A 23,442-nucleotide genomic window follows, 5' to 3' on the forward strand; every position below is an offset into this window, starting at 1 on the left:
CTTGCGACAGCATCTAAAACCAGCGCCGTACCGATCGCTTGCAATATGAAAAGCGCTGAGGTAGAACACATGGGCCCCCAAACATGCAGGGTCGGCCTGTAGCCTAAAGTCCAGAACCGTGAGCCTATCTGAGTATTATATTCTCAGCTGAACCCCCATAAAAAAGCTGAACCCCCATAATGCCCATGCGTTGTAGAGGGAGTATATTTCTCGGCAAGGTGAGCCTGTGATATAAAAGATTTGTATATTTCTTTACAGAGGGAGTATCTCTCTGTCAAAATATATATTTATGTGTAACTAGTTACTCCTGTCTTTCTACTTCCTTTCGCTGATATGTGGGGCAACCGACAACGGGGTCCACGTGCCATATGCACAAATTAGAGTGCACAACTTCACGGTAGACACACCCCGGTCGTAGCGCCACAGTAATGCCCAATGAGCCGTCAAATCACAACCCTCCCTTTCCAGCTTTAGCAGTAAGCTGGACGGACGAAGCGGCAATATTTCACTAGGCCTGAATCCCCTTCTCCCTCGTCTGCTTGTTCAGAGAAAACCCCCTCTCGGCAATTGCATAGGGTTTTCTCATGGAGAACCAGGTACGAATTCTTCATCCATCCCCGATAAATCCAAGTCCCTTGGTCTCAGGTAATCCTAGGATGGCAGCCGCCGCCGTTGATGCATTTTTCTTCCTACTGAATCTAGTGTGTTTCATTTGAAGTGCCCAAAGTGCGAGTACCCTACAGGTTTCTGCGCCCTCGGCGAGACGCCACACTTGTTCCTTCTCATCCTAACACAACATTTTGAAACATGCACAGTATGTTCCTAGAATCCTCTTTTCTATCCGGGAGGGTGGGGTTTTTTTGAACATGTTGTGTTCTCATATTATTTTCCTGCAGTGTATTATTTGCTCTGCCCGAACACATGTACTCAAGATGCTCGGCCTTGCCATAACTGAATACACTAGTTTAATGGTCACAGTGAAGACAAGCCATGGATATAAGTTCTGAGTTGGGTTCATGAACCAAGAAGATCGCTGCTTTTTTGATGGCCGAACTTGGATAAACTTTCTCAAGTGTTACTGACTGAAAGTTGGCGCACGAATGTTGATGGAAATAGCAGAACCTGGTCTCATCTTCACTGCGATCTTCCACCCCGACGTCGTTCCAATTGTTCATCCATGTTAGTTTTGTATCTGGTTCTTGCTTGTTGCCTCGATTACTTCTTAATCCACCTATTCTGTCTAACTAATCACAATTTAACTTTAGAAGTAGCAACGAATCTCTCACGAAGATGCTACTTCTAACTAATATTTTCTTATAATTGGTGGCACGTGTAGGTTTTTTCAGAGTTAAGCAGTCTGCTCGTTTGTTACTCTGTAATAACTCGGCTATTACTAATGGCACTGAAGTTGACTGGATCGACATCCACAAGTTCCTACACTTTATTGATCGTCTTGAGGTCCTTGTGGGGCGTTTCAATGGTGGAAGTGTTGGGGAACGTAGCAATAATTCAAAATTTTCTACGTATCACCAAGATCAATCTATGGAGTCATCTAGCAACGAGAGAGAGGGGAGTGCATCTACATACCCTTGTAGATTGCGCGTGGAAGCGTTCAAGAGAACGGGGTTGATGGAGTCGTACTCGTCGTCATCCAAATCACCGATGATCCTTGCGCCGAACGGACGGCACCTCCGCGTTCAACACACGTACGGAGCGGGGACATCTCCTCCTTCTTGATCCAGCAAGGGGGGAGGAGAAGTTGATGGAGATCCAGCAGCACGACGGCGTGGTGGTGGAAGTAGCGGGATCCCGGCAGGGCTTCACCAAGCGCAAGCGGGGAGGAAGAGGTGTCACGGGAGGGAGGGAGGCGCCAGGGCTTGGGGTGCTGCTCCCATGCGCCTCCCCACTATATATAGGGGTGGAGGGGGATGGTTTCTTGCCCTCCAAGTCCATTGGGGCGTTGGCAAAGGTGGGATAAAGAAATCCCATCATTTCCCTTCCCCACCGATTGTTATCCCCCCTTTTTAGGGATCTTGATCTTATCCCTTCGGGATATGATCTTATTCCTTCTAAGGTGGGATCTTGGTGCGCCTTGACCAAGGGTGTGGGGCCTTGCCCCCACTACCCACGTTCATGTGGGTCCCCCATGCAGGTGGGCCCCACTTCGGAACCTTCTAGAACCTTCCTGGTACAATATCGAAAAATCCCGAACATTTTCCGGTGGCCAAAATAGGACTTCCCATATATAAATCTTTACCTCCGGACCATTCCGGAACTCCTCGTGACGTCCGGGATCTCATCCGGGACTCCGAACAACTTTCGGTTAACCGCATACTAATATCTCTACAACTCTAGCGTCACCGAACCTTAAGTGTGTAGACCCTACGGGTTCGGGAGACATGCAGACATGACCGAGACGACTCTCCGGTCAATAACCAACAGCGGGATCTGGATACCCATGTTGGCTCCCACATGTTCCACGATGATCTCATCGGATGAACCACGATGTCGAGGATTCAATCAATCCCGTATACAATTCCCTTTGTCAATCGGTACGTTACTTGCCCGAGATTCGATCGTCGGTATCCCAATACCTTGTTCAATCTCATTACCGGCAAGTCACTTTACTCGTACCGTAACGCATGATCCCGTGGCTAACTCCTTAGTCACATTGAGCTCATTATGATGATGCATTACCGAGTGGGCCCAGAGATACCTCTCCGTCATACGGAGTCACAAATCCCAGTCTCGATTCGTGCCAACCCAACAGACACTTTCGGAGATACCTGTAGTGCACCTTTATAGCCACCCAGTTACGTTGTGACGTTTGGTACACCCAAAGCATTCCTACGGTATCTGGGAGTTGCACAATCTCATGGTCTAAGGAAATGATACTTGACATTAGAAAAGCTCTAGCAAACGAACTACACGATCTTGTGCTATGCTTAGGATTGGGTCTTGTCCATCACATCATTCTCCTAATGATGTGATCCCGTTATCAATGACATCCAATGTCCATGGTCAGGAAACCATAACCATCTATTGATCAACGAGCTAGTCAACTAGAGGCTTACTAGGGACATGTTGTGGTCTATGTATTCACACATGTATTACAGTTTCCAGTTAATACAATTATAGCATGAACAACAGACAATTATCATGAACAAGGAAATACAATAATAACCATTTTATTATTGCCTCTAGGGCATATTTCCAACAGTCTCCCACTTGCACTAGAGTCAATAATCTAGTTCACATCACCATGTGATTAACACTCAAAGTTCACATTGCCATGTGACTAATACCCAAGAGTTTACTAGAGTCAATAATCTAGTTCACATCACCATGTGATTAACACTCAATGAGTTCTAGGGTTTGATCATGTTATGCTTACGAGAGAGGTTTTAGTCAACGGGTCTGCAACATTCAGATTCGTGTGTGCTTTACAAATCTCTATGTCATCTTGTAGATGCAGCTACCACGCGCTACTTGGAGCTATTCCAAATAACTGCTCTACTATACGAATCCGGTTCACTACTCAGAGTTATCCGGATTAGTGTCAAATTTTGCATCGACGTAACCCTTTACGACGAACCCCCTTTTGTAACGCCCACGATGCGGCTATATTTCCCACGTGTCGAGGCACGACTTAGAGGCATAACCGCATAGTGGTTTTGTCGCAAGAAGGGTCATCTTCACACAATCCCATGTAATGAACAAGAATGGGATAAAGAGTTGGCTTACAATCGCCACTTCACACAATACATAAATATTATCATACATCATCCAAAATACAATCATATAGACCGACTACGGTCAAAATCTAGATGAAAATAAGACAACCCCAAATGCTAGATCCCCGATCGTCCCAACTGGGCTCCACTACTGATCATCAGGAAAAGACACATAGTAACGACCACGTTCCTCGTCGAACTCCCACTTGAGATCGACGCCATCGTCTGCACTGGCATCGTCGGCACCTGCAACTGTTTTGGTAGAATCTGTGAGTCACGGGGACTCAGCAATCTCACACCCGCGAGATCAAGACTATTTAAGCTTATAGGAAAGGATGGTGTAAAGAGGTGGAGCTGCAGCGGCAAAAGCATATATGGTGGCTAACTTGCGCAAAAGAGAGCGAGAAGAGAAGCAACGGAACGGACGTCATCTAGCAATGACCAAGAAGTGATCCTGAACACCTACTTACGTCATACATAACACATACCGTGTTCACTTCCCGGACTCCGCCGAGAAGAGACCATCACGGCTACACACGCAGTTGATGTATTTTACTTGGGTCAAGTGACAAGTTATCTACAACCGGACATTAACAAATTCCCATCTGCCTCATAACCGCGGGCACGGCTTTCGAAAGATAATACCCTGCAGGGGTGTCCCAACTTAGCCCATCATAAGCTCTCACGGTCAACGAAGGATAAACCTTCTCCCGGAAAGACCTGATTAGTCTCGGAATCCCGGTTTACAAGACATCTCGACAATGGTAAAACAAGACCAGCAAAGCCGCCCGAATGTGCCGACAAATCTCGATAGGAGCTGCACATATCTCGTTCTCAGGGCACACTGGATAAGCGAAGCGTACAGGTACCAACATAACCCAAGTTGCCAAGGGACGGTCCCGCACGGTGCTCTAGTTTGGACCAGCACTCAGAGGAACACTGGCCCGGGGGTTAAAATAAGATGACCCTCGGGCTCGCGAAAACCCGGGGGAAAAAGGCTTAGGCGGCAAATAGTAAAACCAAAGTTGGGCCTTGCTAGAGGAGTTTTATTCAAGGCGAACTGTCAAGGGGGTCCCATAAATCACCCGACCGCGTAAGGAACGCAAACTCAAGGAACATAATCCCGGTATAACAGTAACTAGGGCGGCAAGAGTGGAACAAAACACCAGGCATAAGGCCGAGCCTTCCACCCTTTACCAAATATATATAGATGCATTAATTAAATAAGAGATATTGTGATATCCCAACATATCCATGTTCCGACATGGAACAAACTTCAACTTCACCTGCAACTAGCAACGCTATAAGAGGGGCTGAGCAAAAGCGGTAACATAGCCAAACAACGGTTTGCTAGGAAAGGATGGTTAGGGCTGACATGGCTAAAATGGGAGACATGATATAGCAAGTGATAGGTAGCGGAGCATGGCAATAGAGCGAACAACTATCATAGCAAAGATAGAAGTGATTTCGAGGGGTGGTCATCTTGCCTGCAAGATTCTCAGAGTTGTTGAAAGCTTGATCCTCGTAAGCGTACTCGACAGGTTCCTCGTTCACGAACTCGTCTCCCGGCTCTACCCAAGACAAGAACACAAACAAACGGAACCACAATCAACAACGAGAAATGCGCAAGCAACATGATGCAAAACATGCATAATATGCAAGATATGATATGCGAAGCATATGCGTGCTCCGGGAGGAAAATGATGAACATGGCAGTAACTTGGCAAACCAAGCATGCCACTGGAAAGATGAGATGATTTCGGTCGAAATCGATACAAAGATCACCGGAATCGGATGCACGGTTTGCAAATGGCAAGCAAAACAAGAATGACACGAATCTGCGATTAACAGCATGATAGCACTTAAAATGCAACAAGTAACAATGCTACAACACCCTAACATAGCAACAAAGCACATGGCAGTAATCTACAGGAGATGCTTGACAAAAGATGAACACTGAGCTACGACTAGTTCACAACATATCAAGCTCAAACAAGCATGGCAAAAGTGCAAAAGATTACAGGTTCACAGACTTGGTGAAAAACTGGACATGGCAGAAATCAGCATCAGGTAGCTATGTTCAGAGCACGAAATCAACATGCTACAGGAACTTAACATAGCAAAACAAGGCATGGTAGTGTTCTACTAAATGCACATGACAGAAGTCCCTTACTGACCATAAGCCAAAAAGGACCACAAGATATGATGGAAAGCTTGTAAACATAGCAAGTTTCGTTATCAGGTTTCGGACTTGGCAGAAAACAGAGCATGGCAGAAATAATAATATGTAGACCTCTTTGTGAGCTTGATGCACTCACTACAGAGCAATTGATGACAAAACAAGCATACCTACAGCAAGATGCATGTTTGTGAAGCTATCCATGGCAAAAACAATTGCATAGCATGTATGGATCAACTACAATAAGCTTGGCAAAATTGCAAATCATGTTAAGAATCTGCCAGAAATATTTTATAGCAAAGGTAGAGCAAGATTGAGTCATGCTATGGCACTCCATAATTGCAAACAATTGCAGGAATAGATCACTTACAACTATAGCTACAAAACATCCTTACTGAACATCTCCAAAATATGCATGGATCTCTCTGTAGCATCAAGTTTACGTGGCAACAAAATTACAGAAGACAAGGACTTAGAAAATCACTAAGTCCCTGAAATCAGAATTATTACGGGGCCTATTTTGCATGCTTGTGCTAGTGACCAAAGAGATCACAAAAATACATGGACTATACCACTGAAAATATGGCATGACATACTTCAAAACACATGTAGAGCTCATGCTCAAAAGATGCACAGAATAAATGATACAAAAATGACAAATCTCCAAGTTCTGATAAGCACCAGAGATTAACAGCAACTAGCCCTCTTCCAACGAAGATTTGGGCATCAAGATGACCTCTAATGAACATGACGCAATTGAACAAAATGAAGAGCATCACAAGGCGAACAATTTGACATATTTTATGCGCGAATCGAAGCTACATGCAAGAAGTTATCGCATCTCGAACAGGAGCACATGCTGATGAAATATCAAGACTTAGAAAATAATTGGGGGTTCGAGAAGTCAACGGGAACAGTACCGAATCCAGATCAGATCGAGGCCTCGTGCTCGAGCCGACCGGAGCTCACCGGGGTTCGGGCGCTGGGGAAGAGGAAGGTGACCGGAGGGAGGAGGAGAGGCGGCGGAGCACTGGCCGGCTGCGGGGACGCGGTGCGGCGTCGGCGGAGGGGGCCGGAGGCGGCGGCCGCGGGCGGCGGCGCCGGGGCGGCGGGCGGTGGTGCCGGCCGGCGAGGAGGCCGCGGCGGCGCGGGCGGGATCCGGCGGCGGAGTAGCGGGCTCGGGCGGCGGCGGAGCTCGGGCCGCGGGGGCCGGGGACGGGCCTGCGGGCCGGCGGCGGCGAGAGGACCCGGCGGTGACACATGGCGGCGGCGGGGCGGTTGGGCGTGTCCGGCTCCGCCCGGATGTGTCCGTCGGCGGAGTGGGACGAGGGCTAGGGTTAGACTGCGGTTGTATTTCGGGATGCCCACCAATTTATAGGTAGAGGGAGCTAGGAGGCTCCAAATGAGGTGCGGTTTTCGCCCACACGATCGTGATCGAACGACCTAGAGCATGGAAGAGAGTTTGGTGGGTTTTGGGCTGGTTTTAGAGGGGGGTTTTGCTGGACACTCAAATGGACTTTGCGGATGCCCGGTTAACCGTTGGAGTACCAAATGACCTCCGAATGGAACGAAACTTGACCGGTAGTGTCCGGGTGGTATATTAAGACCACTTAACAAGCCTTGGTCCATTCCGAGAAAGTTTGACACACGCACACGAAAGAAAACAAGAGGGGTGCACCGGAGGAGATAGGAGCACCAGATTGCAAAACGGACAACGGGGAAAATGCTCGGATGCATGAGACGAACACGTATGCGAATGCAATGCACATGATATGAAAATGCATGACATGACAAAAATACAAAACGAAAGACAAAACCCGACAACGGAGGGAAAAACATATCACATAGCCGGAAATGGCAAGAGTCGGAGTTCCAAATATGGCAAGTTACATGCGGGGTGTTACAACACTCCAGCACTACGAGAGGATCTCGTCCCGAGATCTAGGACTGAAAGAACTCCGGATATTCGGAACGGAGATGGTCCTCGCGTTCCCAGGTGGCTTCCCGGTCGGAATGGTGCGACCACTTCACTTTCAGGAATTTGATAGACTTGTTGCGAGTCTTGCGCTCAGATTCCTCAAGAATAGCAACGGGGTGGTCATGATAAGACAAATCTTCTTGGAGGTCAATCTCTTCGAAGTCGATAGTGCGCTCAGGCGTCTTGAAGCACTTGCGGAGCTGTGACACGTGGAACACATCGTGCACGTTCGCGAAGTTGGAAGGAAGCTCAAGTTGATAGGCGAGGTCGCCTCTTTTGCCAATGATCTTGAAAGGACCCACGTATCTAGGGGCAAGCTTCCCTTTGATACCGAAGTGACGAGTGCCTTTCATTGGAGAGACGCGGAGGTAGACATGGTCTCCGATCTTGAAAGCCAAATCACGGTGCTTACTATCATAGTAGCTCTTCTGGCGCGATTGCGCGGCTTTGAGATTATCACGTATGACTTTACACATTTCTTCAGCTTCAGTGATTAAGTCATTGCCAAGAAGTTGGCGTTCACCAGTCTCTGACCAATTGAGAGGGGTACGGCACTTTCTACCATAGAGAATCTCGAATGGGGCCTTGCCCGAACTCGCTTGGAAGCTGTTGTTGTAGGAGAATTCAGCATAAGGGAGACAATCTTCCCATTTCATGCCAAAAGAAATGACACAAGCCCTGAGCATATCTTCAAGAATTTGATTGACTCGCTCGACTTGGCCACTAGTTTGAGGGTGAAAAGCTGTGCTGAAGCGAATGTTTGTGCCCATGGCCTTCTGGAAGGAGTCCCAGAACTTAGAGGTGAAGATGCTTCCACGATCTGAAGAAATCAATTGTGGAATGCCGTGAAAGGAGACAATTCTGGAGGTGTAGAGCTCTGCCAGCTGAGCTGCTGTGATGGATTCTTTGATAGGAAGGAAATGAGCCACTTTAGAGAGCTTGTCGATGACAACGAAGATAGCATCATTTCCGCGCTTGGACTTGGGAAATCCAGTCACGAAGTCCATTTCGATATGATCAAACTTCCACTCCGGGATAGCAAGAGGTTGGAGGAGACCAGCTGGTCGTTGGTGTTCTGCTTTCACTCTTCGGCAGACATCACATTCATTCACGAATTGAGCAATTTCTCGCTTCATTCGAGTCCACCAATACGACTGCTTGAGGTCATGATACATCTTCGTACTTCCAGGATGAATGGAAAGGAGAGAATTGTGCACCTCGTTCATTATGACTTTCCTTAGCTCACCTTTAGGAACCACAATCCGGTCCTCGAAGAACAAAGTGTCTCTGTCATCAATGCGATAGCACTTGTATTTGGAAAGACCCTTGTCGATACCACGTTTCACCTTCTTCACCATGGCATCAAGGAGTTGTGCCTCACGAATTTGATCTTCCAAAGTAGGAGATACCATGAGGTTGGCAAGAAAGCCTTGAGGAACAACTTGGAGATTCAGCTTGCGGAAAGCTTCACAAAGATCCGGTTGGAAAGGCTTGAGAATTAAGCTGTTGCAATAAGCCTTCCTGCTTAAAGCATCTGCAATGACATTTTCTTTGCCTGGAGTATATTCAATACTCGGATTGTACTCTTGAATCATTTCGACCCATCGAGTCTGCCTGAGGTTGAGGTTGGGCTGAGTGAAGATATACTTGAGACTTGTGATCAGTGAAAATGTCCACTTGTCTTCCCAACAAGAGATGTCTCCACGTAATCAATGCATGGACAACCGCCGCCAACTCAAGATCGTGAGTGGGGTAGTTCTTCTCGTTGGGCTTCAACTGCCGAGAGGTATAAGCCACAACTTTCTTCTCTTGCATTAACACAGCACCGAGACCTTGGAGAGAAGCATCACAGAAAACTTCATACGGCTTGGATTCATCAGGAGGAGTCAAGACAGGAGCTGTGACTAGTTTCTCTTTGAGAGTGTTGAAAGCAACGTCACACTCAGGAGACCAGACATACTTCACATGCTTCTGTAGGAGGTTGGAAAGAGGCTTCGCAATCTTGGAGAAATTCTCAACGAATCTTCGGCAATAGCTTGCAAGACCCAGAAAACTGCGGAGCTGCTTGACATTTTGAGGAGGTTCCCAATCCACAACTGCGGACACCTTCTCGGGGTTAACAGCGATGCCGTTGGCAGAGATGATGTGACCAAGGAAAAGAACTTCATCAAGCCAAAACTCACATTTAGAGAACTTCGCATAGAATTGATACTCTCTAAGCTTGTCGAGCACCAATCGCAAATGTTTGGCATGATCTTGCTTATTCTTGGAGAAGACCAAGATATCATCGAGATACACCAGAACGAATTCATTGGTATAGGGGTTGAAGATGAAATTCATCATCCGAGAGAACACTGGAGGAGCATTGACAAGGCCGAAAGACACGATAGTATATTCATAAGAACCAAAGCTTGTTCTGAAAGCTGTCTTGGGAATATCTTCTTCACGAATTCGAATCTGATGATAACCCATACGAAGGTCAAGCTTCGAGAATACTTTAGCCCCTTTGAGTTGCTCAAATAGCTCATTGATGTTGGGAAGTGGATACTTGTTCTTGATTGTCTTCTTGTTCAATGGACGGTAGTCGACACAAAGTCGGCCCGTGCCATCCTTCTTCTTGACAAAAAGAACACCACAACCCCATGGAGAAGAACTCGGTCTGATCAAACCCAGACGTTCTTGTTCATCGAGCTGTTTCTTCAATTCCTTCAGCTCGTTGGGTCCAAGCTTGTATGGACGCTTGCAAACGGGTTCAGTGCCAGGCTCCAGTTCAATAACGAACTCAACTGGCCGATGAGGAGGCATACCCGGAAGCTCTTCTGGAAAGACATCTTGATACTCGCAAACGACTGTAATTTGAGAGATGGCATTCAATTCGCCCTTCTCATTGAGAGAGAAAAACCGAATGGTTTCATCACGAGCGGCATAAATAATCACATCCTCAGACGAGTGTGTCAATTGAATTTCCCTGGCAGCACAATCAAGTTGAGCCTTGTGCTTAGAAAGCCAGTCCATCCCGAGAATAAGATCAATATCCGAGTCACCAAGAACAATTGGAGAAGACTGAAATTTATAGTCGCCCATCTTGATGGAAACATTCGGAACCATCGAGTTGGCTCTCATTGCCTTCCCCGGAGAAATAACACCCAAAGGTTTATCTAGATAAGACCAGGAAAACTCATGCTTGGCAAAAAACGGTCTAGACATGAAACAAAGCGATGCACCAGTATCAAATAGAACTTTTGCAGGAATATCGTTAACAGGAAGATTACCCATTATCACATCAGTAGATTCCTCCGCTTGAGCTGCATTCATCATGTTCACCTTAGCAGACTTTGGATTATGCTTGACCACCGCATTGCTAGAAGATCTGACAGGAGGAGGAGGAGGAAGACACCTCTGGTTGAAGCACTTGTTAGCATAGTGACCTTTCTGCTGACATTTGTTGCAAGTCACCTCTGAGAGTGGACGGTGATAAGGAGCATTGGACTTTGGAGCTTGATTCTGAGACTTGTTCTGAAAGCCAGAGTTGGAAGAGTTTGAAGAACCATGGCCACCTTTGTTCTTCTGCTGGTAAGGCTGACGAAACGGAGGAGGAGGAGGCAACCAGAATTTCTGTTGCTTAGCTGTCACAAGTGAGGAAGAAGAAGACTGAACTGCGTCTCTGACTCTCTTCTTAGAAGCCTCACACTTGAGCTGAGCAGCCTCTTGCTTCAGTGCCATATTATAGAATTGATCAAACTGAGTAGGCTCAACAAGAACGAGAGCTAACTGCAGATCCTCTTTAAGGCCACCTCTGAAGTGATAGATCATACTCTTCTCATCAGGAACGTCTTGTTTAGCGAAGCGAGCAAGTTTCTGAAACTGAATGTTGTATTGATACACAGACATGTTGCCTTGCTTGAGATTGCGGAACTCCTCACGCTTGCTCTCAACAACACTTTGTGGAATGTGGTGCGCTTTGAAGTCCCGACAGAAGTCAGTCCAAGTAATCACACGACCTCCTCTGGAATCTTTGTATTGTTGATACCAATCAGCAGCTTGGTCCTTGAGCTGGAAAGAAGTGAACTTGACATAGTCCTCAGGCCTGACATTGCTACATTCAAAATGCTTGTTGATGTCCACGAGCCAATCATCGGCATCCGTGGCCTCGGCACAGTAGCTGAAAGACTTGGGCTGATTTGCGAGAAACTGGTTGAGAGTGGCAAAGTGAAACTGATTGTTGCCTTGACCTTGATTGCCTTGATTGCCTTGCCCTTGAGTACGTTCTTGCAAGAGTTGCAGAATCATCTGAGCATTGGCGTTGGTGGCTGCCATGATTGCTTGCCATGCCTCCGGAGGTGGAGGTGGTGGCGGAGGGTTAGCTTGACTCCCTTTATTGCGATCCGGATTCTGACGCGTTGGCGGAGCCATCCTGAAGAGGGTGACATCCGTTAGCATATTGATAGACAAAAGATAAGTAGAATCAACGGATAGAAATTGCAACATATAGTCTTCACAATAAACATTCGAACGAAGATGAACGAATGAATTCCATAGTAAATCATCACACTTCCATAAGTTGAGAAGCCACTTGAAAAGGATATGGAATGAACATATGAATTCGAAGCAACTCGAATACCACAATACAAAATAAAACAAGTATTGGCTTGCAGAATAAGCCGGAACAAACATATGATAGATATTTCGTCCGAAGTTTTCGTGGTGGGGCCCACACGGGCTCAATCGTACAACACCATCATGTACAAGGCTGTGCACATGACATACGAAGCGTCCCCGAGTCGGCAAAGCCATGGACTCTTTAAGACACAACGAGACCATTGTAAAATCAACCGTATACAGGCGGACCACTAGACGTCGAACCCCAATCTCATATCATGCATCTGTCGGAAAGATATCCTAAGGCTACTAGAATTCCCACTTATAAACTCCCGAAACTTTCTGGTTATGCAATCTGGTGTAGGGGATACAGGGGACACAAAATATATCACCCAAACTAACAATCCCTAGATCCAGCTGTATCCATCCGTCAACACATAACCAAGAAACCTTCGGAAATCGTTTACCTCAACCTTTCAAAAACATCCGTTATACAAGTTATGGCAATACTCCCGAACTCCCGCCCCAGTACTGGGTGGCGTCGAGGTGATCTCACCAACAACTGCATAAAAGAGATTTCGATGTCGGCGAAACTCAGGTATTCCAGAACTGCAACGATAAAATTGTGACGACAACACGTCGGAGCTCAACTCCCCGGGACACTGCCACAACCCCTAAATGTCAGGAGGCACCAAGAACAATGTTCTCGTCACAAATCCATCGGAACGATTCCAAGATACCCGCGTGATCCTAATTTTTTTGTGTGAAATTTGAGGGGAGGATAGTCAAAACTTCTACGTCAGGAGACCTCACCAGAGCGACGAAGGGACTGAGGAGTAAAAAGAATCCTACTCTCCGATATATATAATCCTAAGACTCAAAACATTTTGTTCTAGACTCAACAACGCCAGCGATTCGATCAAGCAGGGGGCTCCTAAGTCGGGGATGGCTCTGATTACCAACTTGTAACGCCCACGATGCGGCTATATCTCCCACGTGTCGAGGCACGACTTAGAGGCATAACCGCATAGTGGTTTTGTCGCAAGAAGGGTCATCTTCACACAATCCCATGTAATGAACAAGAATGGGATAAAGAGTTGGCTTACAATCGCCACTTCACACAATACATAAATATTATCATACATCATCCAAAATACAATCATATAGACCGACTACGGTCAAAATCCAGATGAAAATAAGACAACCCCAAATGCTAGATCCCCGATCGTCCCAACTGGGCTCCACTACTGATCATCAGGAAAAGACACATAGTAACGACCACGTTCCTCGTCGAACTCCCACTTGAGATCGACGCCATCGTCTGCACTGGCATCGTCGGCACCTGCAACTGTTTTGGTAGAATCTGTGAGTCACGGGGACTCAGCAATCTCACACCCGCGAGATCAAGACTATTTAAGCTTATAGGAAAGGATGGTGTAAAGAGGTGGAGCTGCAGCGGCAAAAGCATATATGGTGGCTAACTTGCGCAAAAGAGAGCGAGAAGAGAAGCAACGGAACGGACGTCATCTAGCAATGACCAAGAAGTGATCCTGAACACCTACTTACGTCATACATAACACATACCGTGTTCACTTCCCGGACTCCGCCGAGAAGAGACCATCACGGCTACACACGCAGTTGATGTATTTTACTTGGGTCAAGTGACAAGTTATCTACAACCGGACATTAACAAATTCCCATCTGCCTCATAACCGCGGGCACGGCTTTCGAAAGATAATACCCTGCAGGGGTGTCCCAACTTAGCCCATCATAAGCTCTCACGGTCAACGAAGGATAAACCTTCTCCCGGAAAGACCCGATCAGTCTCGGAATCCCGGTTTACAAGACATCTCGACAATGGTAAAACAAGACCAGCAAAGCCGCCCGAATGTGCCGACAAATCCCGATAGGAGCTGCACATATCTCGTTCTCAGGGCACACCGGATAAGCGAAGCGTACAGGTACCAACATAACCCAAGTTGCCAAGGGACGGTCCCGCACGGTGCTCTAGTTTGGACCAGCACTCAGAGGAACACTGGCCCGGGGGTTAAAATAAGATGACCCTCGGGCTCGCAAAAACCCGGGGGAAAAAGGCTTAGGCGGCAAATAGTAAAACCAAAGTTGGGCCTTGCTAGAGGAGTTTTATTCAAGGTGAACTGTCAAGGGGGTCCCATAAATCACCCGACCGCGTAAGGAACGCAAACTCAAGGAACATAATCCCGGTATAACAGTAACTAGGGCGGCTAGAGTGGAACAAAACACCAGGCATAAGGCCGAGCCTTCCACCCTTTACCAAATATATATAGATGCATTAATTAAATAAGAGATATTGTGATATCCCAACATATCCATGTTCCGACATGGAACAAACTTCAACTTCACCTGCAACTAGCAACGCTATAAGAGGGGCTGAGCAAAAGCGGTAACATAGCCAAACAACGGTTTGCTAGGAAAGGATGGTTAGGGCTGACATGGCTAAAATGGGAGACATGATATAGCAAGTGATAGGTAGCGGAGCATGGCAATAGAGCGAACAACTATCATAGCAAAGATAGAAGTGATTTCGAGGGGTGGTCATCTTGCCTGCAAGATTCTCAGAGTTGTCGAAAGCTTGATCCTCGTAAGCGTACTCGACAGGTTCCTCGTTCACGAACTCGTCTCCCGGCTCTACCCAAGACAAGAACACAAACAAACGGAACCACAATCAACAACGAGAAATGCGCAGGCAACATGATGCAAAACATGTATGATATGCAAGATATGATATGCGAAGCATATGCGTGCTCCGGGAGGAAAATGATGAACATGGCAGTAACTTGGCAAACCAAGCATGCCACTGGAAAGATGAGATGATTTCGGTCGAAATCGATACAAAGATCACCGGAATCGGATGCACGGTTTGCAAATGGCAAGCAAAACAAGAATGACACGAATCTGCGATTAACAGCATGATAGCACTTAAAATGCAACAAGTAACAATGCTACAACACCCTAACATAGCAACAAAGCACATGGCAGTAATCTACAGGAGATGCTTGACAAAAGATGAACACTGAGCTACGACTAGTTCACAACATATCAAGCTCAAACAAGCATGGCAAAAGTGCAAAAGATTACAGGTTCACAGACTTGGTGAAAAACTGGACATGGCAGAAATCAGCATCAGGTAGCTATGTTCAGAGCACGAAATCAACATGCTACAGGAACTTAACATAGCAAAACAAGGCATGGTAGTGTTCTACTAAATGCACATGACAAAAGTCCCTTACTGACCATAAGCCAAAAAGGACCACAAGATATGATGGCAAGCTTGTAAACATAGCAAGTTTCGTTATCAGGTTTCGGACTTGGCAGAAAACAGAGCATGTCAGAAATAATAATATGTAGACCTCTTTGTGAGCTTGATGCACTCACTACAGAGCAATTCATGACAAACCAAGCATACATACAGCAAGATGGCATGTTTATGAAGCTATCCATGGCAAAAACAATTGCATAGCATGTATGGATCAACTACAATAAGCTTGGCAAAATTGCAAATCATGTTAAGAATCTGCCAGAAATATTTTATAGCAAAAGTAGAGCAAGAATGAGTCATGCTATGGCACTCCATAATTGCAAACAATTGCAGGAATGGATCAATTACAACTATAGCTACAAAACATCCGTACTGAACATCTCCCAAATATGCATGGATCTCTCTGTAGCATCAAGTTTACATGGCAACAAAATTACAGCAGACAAGGACTTGGAGAAATCACTAAGTCCCTGAAATCAGAATTATTACGGGGCCTACTTTGCATGCTTGTGCTAGTCACCACAGAGATCACACAAATACATGGACTATACCACTGGAAATATGGCATGGCATACTTCAAAACACATGTAGAGCTCATGCTCAAAAGGTGCACAGAATAAATGATACAAAAATAACAAATCTCCAAGTTCTGATAAGCACCAGAGATTAACAGCAACTAGCTCTCTTCCAACTAAGATTTGGGCATCAAGATGAACACTAATGACCATGGCGCAATTGAACAAAATGAAGAGCATCACGAGACTAACAATTTGACATATTTTACGCGCGAATCGAAGCTACATGCAAGAAGTTATCGCATCTCGAACAGGAGCACATGCTGATGAAATATCAAGACTTAGAAAATAATTGGGGGTTCGAGAAGTCAACGGGAACAGTACCGAATCCAGATCGGATCGAGGCCTCGTGCTCGGGCCGACCGGAGCTCGCCGGGGTTCGGGCGCTGGGGAAGAGGAAGGTGACCGGAGGGAGGAGGAGAGGCGGCGGAGCACTGGCCGGCGGCGGGGACGCGGTGCGGCGCCAGCGGAGGGGGCCGGAGGCGGCGGCCGCGGGCGGCGGCGCCGGGGCGGCGGGCGGCGGTGCGGGCCGGCGAGGAGGCCGCGGCGGCGCGGGCCAGGTGCGGCGGCGCGGGCGGGATCCGACGGCGGAGTAGCGGGCTCGGGCGGCGGCGGAGCTCGGGCCGCAGGGGCCGGGGACGGGCCTGCGGGCCGGCGGCGGCGAGAGGACCCGGCGGCGACACGTGGCGGCGGCGGGGCAGTTGGACGTGTCCGGCTCCGCCCGGACTTGTCCGGCGGCGGAGTGGGACGAGGGCTAGGGTTAGACTGCGGTTGTATTTCGGGATGCCCACCAATTTATAGGCAGAGGGAGCTAGGAGGCTCCAAATGAGGTGCGGTTTTCGCCCACACGATCGTGATCGAACGACCTAGAGCATGGAAGAGAGTTTGGTGGGTTTTGGGCTGGTTTTAGAGGGAGGTTTTGCTGGACACTCAAATGGACTTTGCGGATGCCCGGTTAACCGTTGGAGTACCAAACGACCTCCGAATGGAACGAAACTTGACCGGTAGTCTCCGGGTGGTATATTAAGACCACTTAACAAGCCTCGGTCCATTCCGAGAAAGTTTGACACACGCACACGAAAGAAAACAAGAGGGGTGCACCGGAGGAGATAGGAGCGCCGGATTGCAAAACGGACAACGGGGAAAATGCTCGGATGCATGAGACGAACACGTATGCGAATGCAATGCACATGATGACATGATATGAAAATGCATGACATGACAAAAATACAAAACGAAAGACAAAACCCGACAACGGATGGAAAAACATATCACATAGCCGGAAATGGCAAGAGTCGGAGTTCCAAATATGGCAAGTTACATGCAGGGTGTTACACCTTTCCACCTCCATAATTGAGAAAATTCCTTAGTCCACTAGATACTAAGGATAAGTTCAACCGCTGTCATGTGATCCCTTCCTAGATCACTGTTGTACCCCTTGACTAACTCATGGCAAGGCACACTTTAGGTGCGGTACACAGCATTGCATACTGTAGAGCCTACGTCTAAAGCATAGGGGACGACCTTCGTCCTTTCTCTCTCTTCTGCTGTGGTCAGGTCTTGAGTCTTACTCAATACTCACACCTTGTAACACAGCCAAGAACTCCTTCTTTGCTGATCTATTTTGAGCTCCTTCAGAATCTTGTCACGGTATGTATTCATTTGAAAGTACTATTAAGCGTTTTTGATCTATCCTTATAGATCTTGATGCTCAATGTTCAAGTAGCTTAATCCAGGTTTTCCATTAAAAAACACTTTTCAAATAACCCTGGATGCTTTCCAGAAATTCTACATCATTTCTGATCAACAATATGTTAACAACATATACTCATAAAAAATTCTATAGTGCTCCCACTCACTTCTTTGGAAATACAAGTTTTTCATGAACTTTGTATAAACCCAAAATCTTTGATCATCTCATCAAAGCGTTCATTCCAACTCCGAGATGCTTACTCCAATCCTTAGAAGGATTGCTGGAGCTTTGCATACTTGTTAGCATCTTTCAGGATTGACAAAACCTTCTGGTTGTATCACATACAACCTTTCCTCAAGAAAATCGTCGAGGAAACAATGTTTTGCCATCCTATCTGCGAGATTTCATAAATAATGCAGTAACTGCTAATATAATTCCAACAGACTGTTAGCATCGCTACGAGTGAGAAAGTCTCATGGCAGTCAACTCCTTGAACTTGTCGGAAAACATCTTAACGACAAGTCGAGCTTTCTTAATGGTGACACTTACCATCATTGTCCGTCTTCCTTTTAAAATCCATCTGCACCCAACAGCCTTACGACCATCAAGTAGTTCTTCCAAAGTCTATACTTTGTTTTCATACATGGATCCTCTCGGATTTGATGGCCTCGAGCCATTCGTCGGAATCCGGGCCCACCATCGCTTCTCCATAGCTCGTAGGTTCATTGTTGTCTAGCAACATGACTTCCAAGACAGGATTACGTACCACTCTGAAGTAGTACGCATCCTTGTCGTCCTATGAGGTTTGGTAGTGACTTGATCTGAAGTTTCATGATAACTATCATAAGCTTCCACTTCAATTGGTGTAGGTGCCACAGGAACAACTTCCTGTGCCCTGCTACACATTAGTTGAAGTGACGGTTCACTGACCTGATCAAGTCTCCACCATCCTCCCACTCAATTCTTTCGAGAGAAACTTTTCCTCGAGAAAGGACCCGTTTCTAGAAACAATCACTTCTGCTTCCAGATCTGAAATAGGAGGTATACCCAACTGTTTCGGGTATTCTATGAAGATGCATTTATCCGCTTTGGGTTCGAGCTTATCAGCCTGAAACTTTTCCACATAAGCGTCGCAGCCCCAAACTTTTAAGAAACGACAGCTTAGGTTTCTCTAAACCATAGTTCATACGGTGCCGTCTCAACGGAATTGCGTGGTGCCCTATTTAAAGTGAATGCGGTTGTCTCTAATGCCTAACCCATAAACGATAGTTGTAATTCGATAAGAGACATCATGGTATGCACCATATCCAATAGGGTGCTGTTATGATGTTCGGACACACCATCACAATATGGTGTTCCAGGCGGTATTAGTCATGAAACAATTTCCACAATTTCTAAATTGTGTGCCAAACTCGTAACTCAGATATTCATCTCTATGATCATATCACAGACATTTTATCCTCTTGTCACGACGATCTTCAACTTCACTCTGAAATTACTTGAACCTTTCAATAATTCAGACTTGTGTTTCATCAAGTAAATATTCTCAGCATCTACTCAAATCATCTGTGAAGTAAGAACATAACGATATCCACTCCGTGCCTCAGCACTCATTGGACTGCACACATCAAATGTATTACTTCCAACAAGTTGCTCTCTTGTTCCATCTTACTGAAAACGAGGCCTTTCAGTCATCTTGCCCATGTGGTATGATTTGCATGTCTCAAGTGATTCAAAATCAAGTGAGTCCAAATGATCCATCTGTATGGACTTTCTTCATGCATATATACTAATAGACATGGTACGCATGTCTCAATGTTTTCAAAAACGAGTGAGTCCAAAGATCCATCAACATGGAGCTTCTTCATGCGTTTTATACCAATATGACTCAAGTGGCAGTGCCACAAGTATGTGGTACTATCATTACTATCTTATATCTTTTGGCATGAACATGTGTATCACTACGATCGAGATTCAATAAACCATTCATTTTAGGTGCAAGACCATTGAAGGTATTATTCAAATAGACAGAGTAACCATTATTCCTTTAATGAATAACCGTATTGCGATAAACATAATCCAATCATGTCTATGCTCAACGCAAACACCAAATAATAATTATTCAGGTTTAACCCCATTCTCGATGGTAGAGGGAGCATGCGATGCTTGATCACATCAACCTTGGAAACACTTCCAACACATATCGTCATCTCACCTTTAGCTAGTCTCCGTTTATTCCGCAGCTTTTATTTCGAGTTACTAACACTTAGCAACCGAACCGATATCTAATACCCTGGTGCTACTAGGAGTACTAGTAAAGTACACATGTATATCCAATATACTTCTGTCGACCTTGCCAGCCTTCTCATCTACGAAGTATCTAGGGTAGTTCTGCTTCAGTGACCGTTCCCCTCATCTCAGAAGCACTTAGTCTCGGGTTTGGGTTCAACCTTGGGTTTCTTCACTAGAGCAGCAACTGATTTGCCGTTTCATGAAGTATCCCTTCTTGCCCTTGTCCTTCTAGAAACTAGTGGTTTTACTAACCATCAACAATTGATGCTCCTTCTTCATTTCTACTTTCGCTGTGTCAAACATCGCGAGTTGCTCAAGGATCATCATGTCTATCCCTGATATGTTATAGTTCATCACGAAGCTCTAATAGCTTGGTGGCAGTGACTATGGAGAACCATCACTATCTCATCTGGAAGATTAACTCCCAATCGGTTCAAGTGATTGTAGTACTCAGACAATCTGAGCACATGCTCAACGATTGAGCTTTTCTCCCTTAGTTTGCAGTCTTAAGAAACTTGTCAGAGGTCTCATACCTCTTGACGTGGGCATTAGTCTGAAATCCCAATTTCAGTCTTTGGAACATCTCATATGTTCTGTGACGTTTCAAAACCGTCTTTGGTGCCACAATTTTAAACCGTTAGCATCACACACTGAACTATCACGTAGTCATCAAAACGTGTATGTCAGATGTTTCGTAACATCTACAAACGACGCTCGAGGTTCTGCACACCGAGCGGTGCATTAAGGACATAAGCCTTCTGTGCAGCAATGAGGACAATCCTCAGTTTACGGACCCAGTCCGCATAATTGCTACTATCAACTTTAAACTAAATTTTCTCTAGGAACATATCTTAGTAGAACTAAAGCGTAAGCTACGACATTATTTGCAAAGACCTTTTGACTATGTTCATGATAATTAAGTTCATCTGATTATTTAATGAACTCCCACTTAGATAGGCATCCCTCTAGTCATCTAAGTGATACATGATCCAAATCGACTAGGCCGTGTCCGATCATCACGTGACACGGACTAGTCATCATCGGTGAACATCTCCATGTTGATCGTATCTACTATACGACTCATGTTCGACCTTTCGGTCTCTTGTGTTCCGAGGCCATGTCTGTGCATGCTAGGCTCGTCAAGTCAACCTAAGTGTTTTGCTTGTGTTCCGAGGCCATGTCTGTACATGCTAGGCTCGTCAACACCCGTTGTATGCGAACGTTAGAATCTATCACACCCGATCATCACGTGGTGCTTCGAAACAATGAACCTTCGCAACGGTGCACAGTTAGGGGGAACACATCTCTTGAAATTTTAGTGAGGGATCATCTTATTTAAGCTATCGTCGTTCTAAGCAAATAAGATGTAAACATGACAAACATCACATGCAAATCATAAAGTGACATGATATGGCCAATATCATCTTGCGCCTTTTGATCTCCATCTTCGAGGCGCGGCATGATCACCTTCGTCACCGGCATGACACCATGATCTCCATCATCATGATCTCCATCATCGTGTCTTCATGAAGTTGTCTCGCCAACTATTACTTGTACTACTATGGCTAACGGTTAGCAATAAAGTAAAGTAATTACATGGCGTTTTTCATTGACACGCAGGTCATACAATAAATTAAGACAACTCATATGGCTCCTGCCGGTTGTCATACTCATCGACATGCAAGTCGTGATTCCTATTACAAGAACATGATCAATCTCATACATCACATATATCATTCATCACATCCTTTTGGCCATATCACATCACATAGCATACCCTGCAAAAACAAGTTAGACGTCCTCTAATTGTTGTTGCATGTTTTACGTGGCTGCTATGGGTTTCTAGCAAGAACGTTTCTTACCTACGCAAAAGCCACAACGGTGATATGCCAATTGCTATTTACCCTTCATGAGGACCCTTTTCATCGAATCCGATCCGACTAAAGTGGGAGAGACAGACACCCGCTAGCCACCTTATGCATCAATTGCATGTCAGTCGGTGGAACCTGTCTCACGTAAGAGTACGTGTAAGGTCGGTCCGGGCCGCTTCATCCCACAATGCCGCTGAATCAAGATAAGACTAGTAACGGTAAGCAAATTGAACAAATCGTCGCCCACAACTACTTTGTGTTCTACTCGTGCATAGAATCTACGCATAAACCTGGCTCTGATACCACTGTTGGGGAACGTAGCAATAATTCAAAATTTTCTACGTATCACCAAAATCAATCTATGGAGTCATCTAGCGACGAGAGAGAGGGGAGTGCATCTACATACCCTTGTAGATTGCGCGCGGAAGCGTTCAAGAGAACGGGGTTGATGGAGTCGTACTCGTCGTGATCCAAATCACCGATGATCCTTGCGCCGAACGGACGGCACCTCCGCGTTCAACACACGTACGGAGCGGGGACATCTCCTCCTTCTTGAGCCATCAAGGGGGGAGGAGAAGTTGATGGAGATCCAGCAGCACGACGGCGTGGTGGTGGAAGTAGCGGGATCCCGGCAGGGCTTCGCCAAGCGCAAGCGGGGAGGAATAGGTGTCACGGGAGGGAGGGAGGCGCCAGGGCTTGGGGTGCTGCTCCCATGCGCCTCCCCACTATATATAGGGGTGGAGGGGGCTGGTTTCTTGCCCTCCAAGTCCATTGGGGAGTTGGCAAAGGTGGGGGAAAGAAATCCCATCATTCCCCTTCCCCACAGATTGTTATCCCCCCTTTTTAGGGATCTTGATCTTATCCCTTCGGGATATGATCTTATTCCTTCTAAGGTGGGATCTTGGTGCGCCTTGACCAGGGGTGTGGGGCCTTGCCCCCACTACCCACGTTCATGTGGGTCCCCCCATGCAGGTGGGCCCCACTTCGGAACCTTCTAGAACCTTCCCGGTACAATACCGAAAAATCCCGAACATTTTCCGGTGGCCAAAATAGGACTTCCCATATATAAATATTTACCTCGGGACCATTCCGGAACTCCTCGTGACGTCCGAGATCTCATCCGGGACTCCGAACAACTTTTGGTTAACCGCATACTAATATCTCTACAACTCTAGCGTCACCGAACCTTAAGTGTGTAGACCCTACGGGTTCGGGAGACATGC

The sequence above is a fragment of the Aegilops tauschii genome, chromosome 6 (genome assembly GCF_002575655.3).
Source record: "Aegilops tauschii subsp. strangulata cultivar AL8/78 chromosome 6, Aet v6.0, whole genome shotgun sequence".
Lineage (NCBI taxonomy): Eukaryota > Viridiplantae > Streptophyta > Magnoliopsida > Poales > Poaceae > Aegilops > Aegilops tauschii.